Below are 17,891 nucleotides of genomic sequence, written 5' to 3' on the forward strand. Positions count from 1 at the left end.
CAATGCAAAAAGGCCACAAAGCTATCTTAGCTGACTTCCTGTGGATTCCTCTGGCACAGGAGATTCCTGGGTAGCATAGGGCCGGTGTGAAATATTTTGCAGCCCCTTGTGTTTGGGTCATGGCAATTCCCAACTGGTGAAATGTTCCATTGGTGGCTCCAACTTTAAATAGTCCTGCAAGGGGCAGGGTTCGACTACCCAAGATAGAATAAAGCAGCCTTTCCCTGCACCCTACAGTTGCACTGAGCATTCTGTGACTTAACTGAAGGCCTGAGGCCTGACCTCTATATTTCTTCTTCCTTTCTCTCTTCTGACACACAAGACCACCAATAGGTTTATAAATATAAAGGTCAATTAGCCAGCATTAAAAGGAGTCAAACCCTGGTTTTCAACGTCTTTTCACTGAATAGGGTCCAGGGAAACCCCACCCTTCTGTAGGTGGAGTCTTCTTGTGTTCTAAGGGAATCCCTACTAAATATGGGCAGAGACTCTCTAAGCACAGGGAAACCCCACACACTGGGACTTGCACTTTCAGGAGAATGCCTATAAACAGCTGCATGATACCCTGTGGTGCTGGAACAATTTTTATAATGGGGGTGCTAAAGGCGAAAAACATGTATTTGGGTTATTACTACTTCAAGCCAGGAGGTGTGGTGACATTACATGTGAGATCTGTTTAGTATTCTACCTCCCACCTTAAACCCTCTCATTTCTCTCTCTACCCTTCTTCACAATCCTGGCTTGAATCTCACTTTCTTACGAAAGGTTATGAAGAGATTGGTGATGAGGCCAAGTCTAAATGCAGATGGATTCTACATATTTCCTAGACCTCTATCTTGGTTCAGACAATGATACAGAATTGAAGTTGAATTGATATTAGAGCTGGTTAAATAGTGCACATTTTTTCCCCACAAATATTTTGACTATTTAAATGAATTCACTTCTGGGTGTGATTTTCTTTGCCAGTGATAATCTTTAAGGCCCCCAATGGGCCCTGGTCTATTTGAAGAACCAGCTTTTCCTTTATATGTCATCATGCCAGTTAAAATGATCTTGGAAGCTGTTACTAACAGGATAAAATTCTCCAGCATCAGTGGTAGGGCTCTCTCTTGATGCCCACCTCCACATTCACCCCTTTTAAATTAATTTCCCTTAAAAATTTGCCAGAATACCAGTCTTACAAGCTTCAGAGCACAATGAAAGATACATTTATTTGGATGAACTTTTGATTTTTCAGTATATGTGAATACCAAGCCACAAACTCTAATTGAGCTTTAAGATATGCAAAGTACAAAAATGCATAATGTGTTCATAAAGCATTCACTGTAGCCTCAATAAAGAACGTGGAATGACTGACAATGGACATAGAATATGACATAGGAGTAGAGGAAGGGAGTGCAATGGCTCAGACTATGAAAACTGAAGATGAAGTTTGGAGCACATCATTCTCTGATTCTGAACATCTAGAGGACAGAAAAGATCCAGAATTGATGGTATGATGGGATAGCCTAATTTTGGCAATTACTTGATCTTTGACTATTAGCAGTAAATATGCCCAATGGCCTGTGATGGGACGTTAGATGGGGTGGGATCTGAGTTACTACAGAGAATTCTTTCCTGGATGTCTGGCTGGTGAGTCTTGCCCACGTGCTCAGGGTTTAGCTGATTGTCATATTTGGGGTCGGGAAGGAATTTTCCTCCAGGGCAGATTGGCAGAGGCCCTGGGGGTTTTTCGCCTTCCTCTGCAGCGTGGGGCACGGGTCACTTGCTGGAGGATTTTCTGCACCTTGAAGTCTTTAAACCACGATTTGAGGACTTCAATAGCTCAGACATAGGTTAGGGGTTTATTACAGGAGTGGGTGGGTGAGATTCTGTGGCCTGTGTTGTGCAGGAGGTCAGACTAGATGATCATAATGGTCCCTTCTGACCTTAATGTCTATGACTCTATGATGTTGTCAGATGAGTTAATATACAGTGACAGTGTAATGTAATAGACAGTGAATATAGTGAAGCATCCTAGGATATTAACTGTCTCCCTGTCTCATCAGACAAAGGTGAAAGATTATGTTTGGAAGAAAAAGATATTATAGTGCCTCAAAATAGTAGTGTTAATTATAATCAGTTGTTTAAATTATGCTTTTGCTATGAAACTCATACTGTAGTAGACAATATAATTATTTTTCCAGATTATTGGAAATAAAGGCATTTGTGCTCAAAAAGTTACATATATCTCTGAATTGCAGAAGCTAATATCAAGATGCACCAAATGTAGAAATAGCATGTTCCTCAAAAATGAGATGTAGAGTTACAATGAACATATTATGCCTTAGTGACCATACATGGGCAAATGTCAGTGGATAACCTACAGGAAGCAAGTGCAATTTTCATATCAGAAGCAAAGTGAATGAGAGTTCTGAAAATTTCGCTTTTTTCCAAATGACTATTATATCATCATACAGATTCTTGACAATTCAGAAATATTACTACATTAAATCAACTTTCTACATTAAATCAATATTCAGCACCATTTCAAATCAAGTTTATGTAGGAGGCGATGCCTACATCTGTTCCCTTGGGCAAGGGGCTTCTATACTGGTGGCCTCATCATTCCCTACTCAGAGCAAAATCCTTTACCATGAAGCCACTCCCGACTACATGGATACATTCTGAATTACTTATACTAAAACAGACATTTAAAGAAAACCTAAAGCCCATACATTTCTTAAGCAATGCAAAAACATTACAGCTATACTATGTTATATTCCTGGTAAAGCCCCTTTCACTCTTGTGTTATGTATTCAAGTAATCCACTAGTCTTAATAACAAATCATTGCTAGTAACCTAACAACAGTCTTTATTAGATACAGAGTTAATATATATACAGAGCATATTAACACAGACCAATCTGTCAACCTAACCTAAAACCAAAAGCCTCTTGAAGGTATCAGCTCCCTGGAAATTCTGTTCATTCTCTTAATGCAACAGTAGCACAACTGTCCCAGGTATTAGTGGGAGCCAGAACAGACCTGAAACCCACAAAGCATAAAACCTCAAAATCAGATTGGATTATACAGCATGAATGCTTTCTTCCCTTCCTTCAGAAACAGATTGTCCTAATGGATTTCTTGAGAGTTGCTTGCAGACAGACCTTTCATGGCTTCGTCGCTTCCATTGTTTCCCTAGTGCAGTTTTGTTACTCCACATCCAGCTGGCATAATCTGATGCACTTTCTTTTTCCTTCTTTGGGTAGATTAGGGCAGGGCAGGGCAGGGCCAACATGGCTCCTCAGGTCAAATGTGGTCTATTTCAGTCATTCCCAACTACAGGTCACTATCTGCTTCCTAGCATAATGGTGGCCAGCACACCATCCTCATGCAGTCCTTTGCAAGTTAGGGTCACCAGTTCACTTCAACAACACATCCTCCCCAAATATAGAATTTATATTAGACTAACAAAATAACCTAATTGTAAACATTTTACATTTAAATGAACATTAGTGTCTCACATATACACTAGCTACTTGAGTGCCATGGTATGCAAATTAGTAAGCAGATTTATAGCCAGAAGGAACCATTATAGAGAATATCTAGGAATATCTGGAAACAGTTCATTCATTTCCTCCTTTTTCCTTTATGTGGTGCAAAGAATATTAAAACAGCTACCTCTCACACTTGACTTTTAGCAGGTTGGAAGTTAACCTTCAATGGAGCTGAGAGTGAACAACATTCTGCAAGTCAAGCTTGTCTGGCTAACTTTTGAAAAAAAATCAATTTTTGATTTTACTGCAAGAAATTAACAAATGTAGTATTTTTGATACTTTCATTCCTGCATCCAAACATGGTTGCCAAGTGAAAGATAGCAATGTATGGACAAATATTTTAATATTTTAGTTTTAAGGTTACCACATTTTAAAAAATCATATGCTATTTGAAACTGGAAGGACTTCAAGGATGCACTCAGATTTCCTAGACAATCATTTGAAAATGCTCAGCACCACAATAGATTGTTACATACAAGTGAAAAAAAAAAGGTAAGAGACAAGAAGTAAATTCACTAGCTCTAGTACAATAATAGGATGAAAATGAGATGTCTTACCCAAGCTGCAAATATGGCATTTATTTATAATTTCAAAGTGTATAAAGTAAAAATTTGTTATAGGATGTAGGCCCTAGATAGCTAGAATAAACTGTGTTTTAATAAAACAGGAATCAGCCTTTTTAGTTTTGAGGAAAAGTTGATCTATCAGAAGACTCCTTGTCATTATAAGAATTGAAGATGTGGATGATCAATGTTGTCTGCTATTTTATATTGAGGATTCTGCATTTTATTGTTGCTAGGACCTACACTGGCTCCCATTTAAATCAATGGCAAGACATATTGTGGGAGCACATTTAGATTATGTAATTGCGGTCTTTTGAGAACCTCAAAAAACTGCCATTTGTATCATATGAAACTATCCCAATAAAAAAAGAAGCTTTACCACTGATGAAACAATGGATAAAATATTCAAAAGCACCTAAATCCTCTATTAAAAAAGTCTCGAGTTCTTTGGCTTCTAAGTCCCACTAACTTTCAATGAGACATAGGCCCAGATTTGTAAAGGTATTTAGGCACCTAACTCCCATGGAAATCAATGGAAGTTAGGCACCTAAATAGCTTTACAAATCTGGGCCTTAACTCCTAAGGATTACATCCTGGGTTTGGACTCAGCATTGCAATACCTAACTTTTAGACACCCTGCTACCTAGTGGAATTCATAATCCCAAATTAGGGGACAAAACTCTCTGTATTATGCATGATTTGAATTAGGTGCCTAAGAATAGGGCTCACAAAAGCCAGCCTGTGGAGCGGGGAGCCACATAAGCTAACTAAGAGGAAATGCTGAGGAGAGGGACGTAGCCTAAACTCCCAACCTCAAAGGGATTTAGGCATCTAACAGGAGGTGCATCCCTCTACTTTGGATTCACAGCTGTGAATCATCTCCTGGAGTTAGATGCCTAAGCCAGGCCAGTGCTTTCTTGAGGAGGAGGGAAAAAACACAGCTGGAGAAGGCCCTAGTCCCTCTATACCTAATAGCCTGATAGAGCACTTTGCTAGGAGACCTAGGTTCAAATCCCTACTCTAGTTGCCATGGAATGGGGATTTGCATTCAGGTCCCCCACCTCCCTGCTGAGTGTGCTAACTTCTGGGCAGGGCTGCTCTCAGAATCTCCTGCTAGAGTTGTTCTTATGTTTATATGAAAGAAATATTCATTGGGCCAGAAAAAGACAATGACTCTGTAGTCTAGTGGTTAGTGCACTCTCCTGAGAAACCTGGGTTTCAGACCCTGCATCAATAAACATTTAGGGCTTGGCTACACTTGTGAGTTGGAGCGCATTAAAGCAGCCCCGGGCGCCCTAGCTCACTACCTATCCACACTGGCAAAGCACGTAGAGCGCTCTGACTCCAGGGCTAGAGCGCTCCTGGTACTTCACCTCGGCGTGAAGATTAACACTTGGTGCGCATTGGCTGAAACACCTGGGCGTCAGTGTGAACGAGGTGTTGCATTACTGCACTCTGATCAGCCTCCGGAAACATCCCATAATTCCCTTAAGACAAGTGGCCACTCTTGTCATTGTTTTGGAATCGCTGCAGGAATGCGGATATGCCCTTTGAAAGCTCCGTTTCTGACAGCCGGCATGCTTATCTGCTCCAAGACAAAGCAACCATTACTGTGGAATGCTGTATGTGTGAGAGAGAGAGAGGTGAGGGGGAGGGGGAGTCTGATGCAGTCTGAACTTACAAGTCATCATTCTGACATGCTCTCAGATCCCAAAAACCCACTCTCTCTCTCCCCCCACATACTCATAACACACTCCCTGTCAGACTCCACCCCCACCCCCCGTTTGAAAAGCACATTGCAGCCACTTGCACGCTGGGATAGCTACCACAATGCACTGCTCTCTGTGGCCGTTGCAAGAGCTGCTAATATGGCCATGCCACTGTGCTTGCAGCTCTCAGTGTGGACAGATTGCAGTGCTTTCCCTACTGCACTCTACGAAGGCTGGTTTAACTCAAAGTGCTCTACATCTGCAAGTGTAGCCATGCCCTTAAGTATTTTATACAAAGAGACACCCACCCTAAGAGATCCCACAGCCTAGTTGTTAGGTCACTCAGCTAGCAGGAAAGAGGTTCAAAACCCTGCTCCAAATCAGGGAGAGTGGACATTTGAACCTGGGTCTCCTATACCCTCAGTGAGTGCTCTAACTATTCAGTTATAGAGAAGGGGGTGGGAGCTGTGTTTGCTGGGGCCCAGTTGGTAGCCATGCTCCGAGAACACCAATTGGATCAGATGCCACAGGTGAGATAGGCAGGGGAACATCTAGTCTGTGAATCCTGTCAAGGCTTAGATGTGAACAGGGCATCAACATTGAGGTGGCTCAGTTCATACCCACCAGAAGAAATTTAAGTGCCATGGGGACTTTACCAACAGAAACTTAAGTGCCTTGGGAATTAAGGCACCTGCAGGGGTTATGAAGATCCATATTTTGGATTTAGGCATCTAAAGTGGCATTTAGAAACCTAATTCTCTTTATGGATCTAACCCTAAGTAACTAACTCACCTTTGAAAATAGGACTTAGGCATTTTAAGCTTTTTTACTCCAGGTATATTTGGTAAGAAATGCATACATACTGAAACTATAATTATTAGCTTTCCATGGGCTTAAATTGTTTCATCTGTTTCCATGGGTGAGAGGAACAAAAACCCCATGGGCACCCCATATAGAGAGTGTGGTGACTGCAGTCTCATCCTGCCTTTCCCCCGGTTATAGGTCTGTTGTGGGGAGTGAATAAGACTGGGGTCTGAGGCTCCCAGCAGAGATTCTACAACAAGGTTGATAATGACTGAGTTAGTATTAACTTTGGCATGCACACACTCATGTTAAATAAACTTCCTTGACCTCCCAAGGGTGATTCCAGGAAGGCAGCAGCTAGCAGGAGACTCCCTGACAATGCAGTTCTGTTGGAGATTAACCAAGGGGAGATGGGGACCCCGGGGAAGTATGGAGGCACAGGAGTTCTTCACAGATGACCTTGAATTCTGGCAGATTCCCCAAGATCAATTTGAATGGTAACTCTTGCCCACTCTGTGAGGATGCAAGCTCCCTCCACCCTCTAAAGCAGGGGTGGGCAAACTTTTTGAACTGAGGGCCACATCTGGGTATGGAAATTGTTTGGCGGGCCATGAATGCTCACAAAATTAACAATTCAGAGATATTCAAATAAACTTTATTTAATAAAGATACATTTTAGTGGAAATAAACATATAACCTTACTTACTATTATAAATATACCATCATAACAACATATTACAATAATTAAAGCAAACTTACCCCCTTTCCATGCCCTTTCTCTCTAGCCTGACTTTGTCGGGCGTCAGCTTCCAGTAATTGGAACTCATTGAGATTCACCAGCCCCCTGCTCTCAGAAATCTCCGTGTAAGCGTGCGGGACTCACCCCTGCGGCGCCTCCGGGAATTAGCTCTCACAGCCTTGGAGCGCCTTCTGCAGGCCGGTGATCCATCTTGCCGCTGGCCCCATGTCCCTCCCGGACCCGATGCCCTGTTGTCTGGGGTGCTGCCCCCTGGCAGTACACCCCTCAGTCTTAGGGTCTCTTTGGGGAACCCTCACCCACTAGCCCCACCTTGCCTCAGTATATGGCTACTGCCAGTCATTGTCTAGTCCCCACACCCTGGGGCAGACTGCAGTATCAGCCTACTCATCACTGGCAAGGTTGGGTTTGGACCTGCTGCCTTGGCCTACCCCTGGGCTGCCCTCTGCAACCCCCAGTACGTTTTAGCCCAATGCTAGGCCACAGCCTGGGGCTTTCCAGGCTGGAGCTCCCCAGCTCCTCTGCCTTTCCCCAGCCCTGCTCCACTCAGGTACTCTGCTCGGGTCCCTGCAGCCAGGTCCCTTCCTCTCAGAAGCTAGAGGGAGTCTCTTGAGCTCCTGGCTCTCAGCCTCCTATATAGGGCCAGCTGAGGCCTGATTGGGGCGTGGCCCAGTTGTGGCTTCTTCCCCAAACAGCCTATTAGCTGTTTTCCCTCTGCAACAGCCCTCTCCCAGGGCTGTCTTAAGCCCTTCCGGGCAGGAGTGGGTGTCCACCCCGCTACACTCCTCCCATGTGAGCACTCCCTGGCCAACTACTCTTTGTTTTATCCTCAACAATGGAAAATTAACACTACTAAAACATCAGAGTCATCTAAGCCAATGATTAGCAGGCTACGATGGCACGTGAGGTGCGTTTGGGTTGTGCAGCTGGAATAACATGCGTGTCCTCACGCCTATCACGCAGGTCCTGAACATCCAGGAGCGCCGGGCAGGCAGAGTGGGGCAAGCCTCCGACCCTACTCCCCAGCTGGAGCACCGGATCGGGGCAAACCCCTGACCCTGCTTCCCACCGGGAGCACCGGAGCCGGGCAATGGAGCTCGAGGGCCAGATTAAAAGGTTTTACAGGCCGGACGCGGCCCGTGGGCCATAGTTTGCCCACCCTTGCTCTAAAGGAACAATACAGAATAATCTGCTTGAGGGAATTTCATGGAATTTCTAGTTCTCTATGCAGGATTTTCCTAGACAGGGAATGGTCTGGACAATAAAGATTTCTTAACTGTGCTTCTAATGTTGGCTCAAGCCTATAAAATGATCTTGTGTGGGGCTCGGAATAGCAGAGTACTGGAGGATATGAAGTATTTTCTCAGTAGAGATATTTACTACAGCCTCTGTAGAACTTTCCTGAATCTATGAAAGTCAGGTCTACCAAATTTTTTTTCATGGTAATTTAAATGGATATTTTAAAAAAAGAGTCATGGAATTCCATACCTCTTATATATTACTTTTCCATCCAACAGAATAAGTTTGGCCATCATGCACTTCAATGAAAACTGCTTCTGTAAGCAGAATGTGACTGAGCAAGAACTGGCAAAATGGAAAGTTTTATTTCCAAAATATAATATTTTTTGGAGTAGTGAAAGATGTGAACATTCCTTGCATTTATGGTACACTCATTTATGTTTTCCCATTATGCTTCTGTTTGTACTAAACTAATCTACCAGGCATTTAAAAAAAATCTTTTCTGCTACTGCTTTTGACTGTTTTGTAAAAATAACTATTTATACATTTCAATACTGTTTTTTTACAAAATGCCCATGGGTAGATAATGCTATATAGGGCATGGCATTCCAGGGTGCAGTCCAGACCAGTGAGGGGCTGTGTCACCCCTGCCCTTCAACCTGGGGTACCTCACAATGTTTGCTGCTGTAATTCCCAACCTAGGCTCCTCACAAACAGCCAGACATCATGCAGGTCACACCCTGAGTGCCTGGGTATAGCAACAGACCAGGTCCAGCAGCTCTGACTCTAGCAGCCTGTTAGCAAATATCCGCCACACTCTGGCTTCCAGCAGCCTTGGTTACTACATGCAGGTTGACTGCAACACACTCCTAGTCACAGATTTCCCCCCCAAAACCTTTGCTCTGCAGTGTCCAGCCCTTTCCTGGACAGCCCAGATATACTTGATCTGTTGGTATGTTTTAGTCATAGGTATTTTTAGTAAAAGTCATGGACAGGTCACGGGGAGTAAACAAAAATTCACGGCCCGTGACCTGTCCATGACTTGTACTATACCCCTGACTAAATCTTGGGAGTGCTGCAGGTGTTTATGGGGGGACCAGGGATGGATGTGGGAGGGTGGCCCAGGGGGCGCCATGGGTGCTCATGGGGGGGGCAGGGTTGCTCAGGGAGTGGCCCGGGGGGGCACTGTGAGTGCGGCCACAGGTGCTTGGGGGAAAGTCCGGGGGGCGCCGCAAGTGCATGGGGTGGGGCCCTGCAGATGAGCCCCCTCCCACACCCAAACTCCTCCGGCTGCTGCGGGGCGGGGAGGGGGGGCAGTGACCCAAGACTGCCATAGCAGTGGCCAGTGTGACTGGCCCAGGTTCTGCCCTGGAGCCAGCTGCACCGGCTGCTGCGGAAATCACTTGACAAATTCACAGCCTTAACTAGAAAGAGAGATTTTAAGTGAGTGCAAGTAATGAGGCATTAAAATCAGAAATGGTTACAAGAAAAACAAAGATAAAATGCTTTCTAAACTTAACGAATTAGACTTGCTTCAAGGTGATGTCCCTTCCAACATGTTTTCATTACATTGCTGACCAAACTCTCAGGCCAGGATCTGATCCCAAAGTTCAACAGCTGTTTTTTTTGTTTTACGAGAAACAAGAGAGATGGGTAGGGGGAGATAACTTGGGTTGTTTTTGCCCTCACTTTTATAGTCACCTTTTGAAATGCATTTTCCTGAGAGTGACCTCTAGATAAAGTCCCATCCAGCTGGGAGTCTGGTGGAGGAAGTTCCTTTAGCCTTGGCTACACTCAGGACTTCCCAGCCCTGCCGCGGCAGCGCTGTGAAGCGCAAGTGTAGTCGCGCCGCCAGCGCTGCGAGAGCTCTCTCACAGCGCTGCAAGTACTCCACCTCTCCGAGGGGAATAGCGTGCAGCACTGCGAGCGAGCGTGCAGCGCTGCAGGCACTGATTACACTGCGCTTTACAGCGCTGCACTCGCTGCGCTCGGGGGGCGGGTGTGTGTTTTCACACCCCTGAGCGCAGCAAGTTGCAGCGCTGTACAGCGCCAGTGTAGCCAAGGCCTTGGTGTTTCTTTTCACCTGTGTATTCTGAAATGCAGATCTGTCTTGTTTCTTGCCTTCCCGCCTCTCCCCCCGCCCTTCCATGCCAAAGATTGGCCACTTGATAGACGATGGCCCATCAGCTTTGATGACACCTGGCTAGGAGTGCAACTTGTCCCTTGTCTTTGAGAAACAGGTTTACCCACTTCCTAAACTTGATTGGTAAACACACGTCAGTCATGATTTCAGTCTATTTTCATAACTTTACATATAATGTTGCTACATACATTTCATCATGGTATTATTGACCAGCAACATATTAGTTTTCAAATGATACCTTACAAGGCATGTTTTGTACAAAGATTATTACAAGAGTGTGTAGGGTGTGAATACAGGGGTGCATTCTGTCCTAATGGGCCTGATCCAACTTCCACTAAAATCAATGGAAAGACTCCTCTTGACATTTTTGGGAGTTGGATTAGGCCCTACATCTTGTTGTTCATATACATAAGTGCCCAAAGATGTTAGCATTCCTGTATTTAAAATGTTACATTCTAGAAATTGTCAATGATATAGTATTAACTTAAGAATTCCCAAGATGATATATTATCTGAAAACTAAAGGATTGCATATATCAGTCTTTGTATCTTCAAACTCTGATAACATACCAAAAGAAGATTGATTTAATAGAAGCAAGAAATAACCTGAGTTTTAATAACAATCACTGAAGGCTCAATTATGTCTTTAAGGCACAGCCCTGTAGTAGAGTAGGAAACCACACAGCTTCTGGGGGAACACCAGAAGCATTCTGCTTCAGGGAGGCAGAATGTATTCTGGAGCTCTCTAGCACACAGGCAGTATATTACATTGGTATGGTATTGCAACATCCCTTCTTGAAAAGCAGAATTCTACCTCCATGAACTACTCCTGCTCCACAGGCCAACGTAGAAGGGAAGCAGGCCACGGCTTTGCCTCTCGCTGCTTTCTTTTGGAGCATTGAGAGGAGCATTCACTGCACTCTCCTGAGTAGTGTTGCCATCTTTGAGTTTAAAAAGATCAAAACGGGTGGGCAGTCTGGACTGGTGAAACTCAATGCTGCTTGTTCCCTCCTCGATCCACATGGTCTACCATTTAAAATGGCAACAAACAGAGGAACATAAGGCGAGAACACCAAACCATCGATGGGCCTCAGTTTGGCATGCCAAGCCATCAATTGGCCCTGCATCCCTTCTTTGACCCAGGCCTGAGGAGAAAGACCAGGTCTTCTGAGCCCTGTCCTCTCCCAAGGCAGCATTCCCTTTTCCCCCATTCAGAAGCAGGCCATGCTCACTCCTGCCCCCAGAGCACAGACTAACCAGGGGACCAAACCAAGAGCAGCCCCTTGTATGGAGGGAAAATCTGGAGGGAAAGGTGGGCTGAGTGCTGAGGAATGGGAAGTGACAAAAAAACAGGTCTTTTAATGTCCCAGGAAGACAGATTTCCCAGGACAGCTACCTCAAAAAAGGAAGATTCTAGGAAAACCTGGACAGGTGGCAACCCTACACCTAATAACAAGGACTTCAATTGTGCCTGGTCCTTAAATGAACCACATAAAGGGAGGGAATGGTCCATGATACCAAATCTTGCTTTTCTCCTCCTCCTACAACTGTGCATCTGTAAAAGGACAGGACACAATCTGATGTTGAGGAAATAGTAATAAAGCATGGCGGGCAAAACTCACCCCTGGCATAACTCTGTTGACTATGGTGGAGTTACTTCAGGGAGGAATTTGGCAATAGTTTTTTGAACTTTTAAACATAATTAATACTGTGAGTCAGGCAGAGACTATCACTTCTAGCCTCAGATCATCCACTGATTTATATTAATTCTGTGCACTTAATAGTCCACGCATTCTTAATTTGACTACCTTGTGTATATGATTCATGATATATCTTTTAACTACATGATCGCATTATTTCCTCTATAAGACCCCCTCCCTCCTCCAGGGTTGCAAGAGTAAGGATATTCCATTGTGTTTAAGGTATGGGAGTGGGACCTAGGAGAGCTGGGTTCTATCCCTTAGTTTGCCACAAGTTTCCTAAATGATGTAAAGGAAGGCTATCCTAATGCATACACGCAAGGAAAGCAAACGAAAGTACCTTAGTTCTTGCATTTCCTAACTTCTGGGTGCTTGGCTTTGCTAACTTACCATTCTTTTAACATAATTTTTGTATGAAATTATAAATGTGTTCTATTTCCGTATGATCAAAATGTGACTTACAATTTAAATTAATATAAAATGTAGCTTACTTGTGATTAATACAGTATTTGATACATTAATCATTGTCCTTTGAAGGGTATTGAAATGTGCAATGCTTTTGGCAGGGACCTCTTTATTTTGTTGGCTACACAATAAGGCTTAAAAAATTATTTTACAGATTCTTCTTTGACAGATAGCTAAACAATAAGAAATTGCATAGAAGGAAAATAATTGGGTTATTCCTCTAAGGAGTATATTCTACTAGCTCACATAATTCTGTGACTAAGTATCCATCCCTTTGCAGACTATCCTCAAATGCATGTTGTTTCCACAACATAAATGTCTTAAGTAGTTTGAAATCAATTCTATGTGGTCTGTCATGCCTGTGTAGGTGGTGTCCAGAAATCTCTTCCTAATTTGGCTATATTTTTGACAGCACCTGTTTCCCTAGTTCTTAGCACCTGTTTTCCTAATGGGAGTATTAACATTTATTTCAAAGGGAGCAGGATCCGGTCCCTAATTTGTTGACATTCTCATACCATTTGAACAGCTATCTAACCAGAAGAGAAGAACACTATGTACTTCCTTCACCAAAATAGAACAGTACATACAGAATCCACATCCTGCTTGTTTTTATCATGTTATTATTTTCACTGGATTAAATGAAACTACTAGTGTGAGCAAGGTCAGCAGGGGGGCAAAATCTACCCACTTCTCCTTAGAGAATCTTTCCCTTTGGAACGAATGTGTTTTCACCATGAAATATATGAAGACGGGATCTATGCATGGGGTCTACATCTCAGACACATTCAGAGTCCTACCCAGGACTGATTTGCTGTACCTCAGCACCCAGCCAATTTAGCCAAAGGCAGGAGTGGCTGGTAAATCTGAGATTATTCTACCTCCTCCACTATGCAGCTGCAGGCTGCAGCTCCAACTGTGGAGTGTTTATTTCACAGCTACTTGGTCTGGCTGTAGATGATTGCTTCCTCACTAGCCCGCATTGAGATCTTTAGTGCACAGCTCAGTCACTGACAGCGAGCTGAATGCCAGGATTGGGCTTTATGAGATTAATTATAATAAAATATTGCAAATATATCTCAAAACAGTTAAAACTGCACATATGAAATTAGCATGCTTGATTATTGACTGCTTATGCAATTTTAATAGTTCTGTGGGGAAATGATCAATGTCTGTCTTTTTGAACATGGAACTAACCCAATTATGTACATTCATTGTAATTACATGAAGAAATTATGCACATTTGTTTTACACTAAGAGCCTTTACAACGCTCCAGCAGTGTAGGGTGTTCTTAAAATGGTGTCCTACCTTAATACCATTTTACACTTTAAGCTTTAAGACCCTTTAACTCTGCCAGAGAAGCATAAAGGGCTTTATTGTAAATAAGAATCAGGCTCTTAAAATTTAATGTAAACCTATTGTACCACACATCTTATTTTATAGGGAAGAAAATGTAGTCAGCATTCTTGAACCTACATGTGGTGTTGTAGCACTAAGGTACTAACCATTACAGTACACAGCCATTTTTTATTTTTCGTAGGTATCCCAATGTTTTAGTTTGAGGTAAGATAAAATTGAACCTGCAGCCAGGGAGCATTATAGCTATATGTCCCTGTGTAGCCTGAAAGATGATCAGGGAGAATGTATCTAAAAAATAAATAAATAAGATGCTCTATGAAAAAAAAAGTAATTAAAAACAACTTTTGTTTAAAAAAGATGCTTTTATATGGAATAATGCTCATGAACTCCTGGTGAAGGGATCAGAATAATGTGTCTATTAACTGTGCTTGGATTGATATACCTGTAGGTGTTTCTAGAGAGAATTGCCAAGCCAGTGACAGTGGTTTGCCAGTCAGCCTGACTCACTTGTGGCTGGACACAGCATTGCAGGGTTTTTCCATTTATGTCACTCTGCTGGCTAGCAATTCAGGTCTGCTGGTGATTCTCTCTAACTTGTGACTCAATATACCTGGCTGATCATGCTCAGCCTTACCCCTTTGGGGATAAGGCAGCGTCCACTCCAATAATAGTCTGTCAGCCTTGTGCCAAATCTCCAGCCCAACTCTAGCTCCTCTAGTCCTTACAGCCCTTATCTGGGGGCCTTCGCCAGACCTTTCCTTGATAACCCAATCTCACCCTCTACCCTGAGTTCCAGCCCAAGACTGTGGTAACAGGTGATTAATGTCTGCCTCTTCAGACCTCCTACTTCTTTCCTGGACTTCTTCCTACTGTGCTTTGCCTCTGAGCCTTCTACAGGCCTCAGAAGAAAGGTAACAAAGGAAAGGTATAACGCACAAATAGTCCAAATGTGCCTGTCCTCCTCCTTTCAGGAGATACCTGATGAACCGTGGCCCAGTTTTCATGTGAACCCTCCACAGTGCTTTTTCTGGGAGCTAGTGAGGAAAGAGCTGTTCACCTCCCCAGGGCTAACCCTTCTGAAATGGCTTCCCCTTTTTAAGGCTCCTCCTCCAAGCCTAACAGGCTTCATGGCACATAACGAAAGCATGAGCTTCTGCTCCCTCATCAACTTTCTATCTTGGAAGTTCAGGCATAGTCCACAACACCGCAGAAGGGGAGGAAGGGGCAGGGAGGAGGCAAGCCCCCATCCCACAGTAGCATGCAGAACAGGACAAATGGACCAAATGTGTAGCACCTATAACTATGTGTAGCAGCAATTGCACTCTCCTGCATGGCAGGCAACTCTGGGTGGCATTCCAACTTCCTCTGACCCAATGCCTTCTGGTGCTTACCCTGAGTTGGGGCTGCACTGTATTCCTCTTTACTATTGGCTGTACCTCAAAGGCAAAATCTAGCCCTTATCCGGTTTTATGATTAGGGCCCTATCAAATGTATGGTTGATTTTGGTCAATTTCATGGTCATAGGCTTTTAAAAATTGTAAATTTCAGTTTCAGATACTTAAATCTGAAATTTCATGGTGTTGTAACCTTGGGGGTCCCAACCCAAAAGAGGGGCAGGTCCTCACTTTGGGGGGGGGCGGGGAACGGACGACAGGGCCGGCCTTACAGGTGGGCACTGTGGGCAACTGCCCAGGGCATTGCAGTTGGGGGAGGGGTTTCCGTGGTCACCTCCCCACCCCACAACCGTCCAAGGCCCCTTTAACTCCCGAGTGCTGGGGTGCTGGACCTGGAGCTGGGGAGGGGCAGGGTTGGGGGTGCCCTGGCTGCGGGCTCCTACCATACACCAGGCTTCAACTGCTGGTCCTAGCTGGGTGGGTGAGAGACAGGACTTCCTCTTCCCCTACTGGGGCCACTCTTGGGGCTGGGTCAGGGATGGCTCTGACTCTACAGACAGATCACATGTTTGGTTATGCTTATTATTACCATTTGTATTTACATTGCCTTTGGCGGGAATAACAAATGGGAACATAAGAACATAAGAGTGGCCATACTGGGTCAGACTAAAGGTCCATCTAGCCCAGTATCCTGTCTTCTGACAGTGGCCAATGCTAAGTGCCCCAGAGGGAATGAACAGAACAGGTAATCATCAAGTGATCCATCCCCTGTCACCCATTCCCAGCTTCTGGCAAACAGAGGCTAGGGACACCATCCCTGCCCATCCTGGCTAATAGCCATTGATGGACCTATCCTCCATGAATTTATCTAGTTCTTTTTTTAACCCTGTTATAGTCTTGGCCTTCACAACATCCTCTGGCAAGGAGTTCTACAGGTTGACTGTGCGTTGTGTGAAAAAATACTTCCTTCTGTTTGTTTTAAACCTGCTGCCTATTAATTTCATTTGGTGGCCCCTCGTTCTTGTGTTCTGAGAAGGAGTAAATAACACTTCCTTATTTACTTTCTCCATACCAGTCATGATTTTATAGATCTCTATCGTATCCCCCCTTAGTCGTCTCTTTTCCAAGCTGAAAAGTCCCAGTCTTATTAATCTCTCCTCATACGGCAGCCATTCCATACCCCTAATCATTTATGTTGTCCTTTTCTGAACCTTTTCAAAGTCCAATATATCTTTTTTGAGATGGGGCAACCACATCTGCATGCAGTACTCAAGATTTGGGCATACCATGGATTTCTATAGAGGTAATATGATATTTTCTATCTTATTATCTAGCCCTTTCTTAATGATTCCCAACATTCTGTTTGCTTTTTTGACTGCTGCTGCACATTGAGTGGATATTTTCAGAGAACTATCCACAGTGACTCCAAGATCTCTTCCTTGAGTAGTTACAGCTAATTTAGACCCCCATATAGTTGGGATTATGTTTTCCAATGTGTATTACTTTGCATTTATCAACATTGAATTTCATCTGCTATTTTGTTGCCCAGTCACCCAGTTTTGAGAGATCCTTTTGTAGCTCTTCGCATTCTGCCTGCGACTTAACTATCTAGAGTAGTTTTGTATCATCTGCAAATTTTGCTACTTCACTGTGTACTCTTTTTTCCAGATCATCTATGAATATATTAAATAGGACTGGGCCCAGTAGAGACCCTGTGGGACACCACTATTTACCTCTCTCCATTCTGAAAACTGACCATTTATTCCTACCCTTTATTTCCTATCTTTTAACCAGTTACCAACCCATGAGAGAACCTCCCCTCTTATCCCTTGACTGCTTACTTGCTTAAAAACATTTGGTGAGGGACCTTGTCAAAGGCTTTCTGAAAATCTAAATACACTATATCCACTGGATTCCCCTTGTCCACATGCTTGTTGACCCCCTCAAAGAATTCTAGTAGATTGATGAGGCATGATTTCTCTTTACAAAAACCATGCTGACTATTCCCCAACAAACTATGTTCATCTATGTGTCTGATCATTTTGTTCTTTACTATAGTTTCAGCCAGTGTGCCTGGTACTGAAGTTGGGCTTACCAGCCTGTAATTGCTGGGGTCTCATCTGGAGCCCTTTTTAAAAATTGGCATCACATTAGCTATCCCCCAGTCATTTGGTAGAGAAGCTGATTTAAATGATAGGTTACCGACTACAGTTAGTAGTTCTG

The sequence above is a fragment of the Malaclemys terrapin genome, chromosome 3 (genome assembly GCF_027887155.1).
Source record: "Malaclemys terrapin pileata isolate rMalTer1 chromosome 3, rMalTer1.hap1, whole genome shotgun sequence".
Lineage (NCBI taxonomy): Eukaryota > Metazoa > Chordata > Testudines > Emydidae > Malaclemys > Malaclemys terrapin.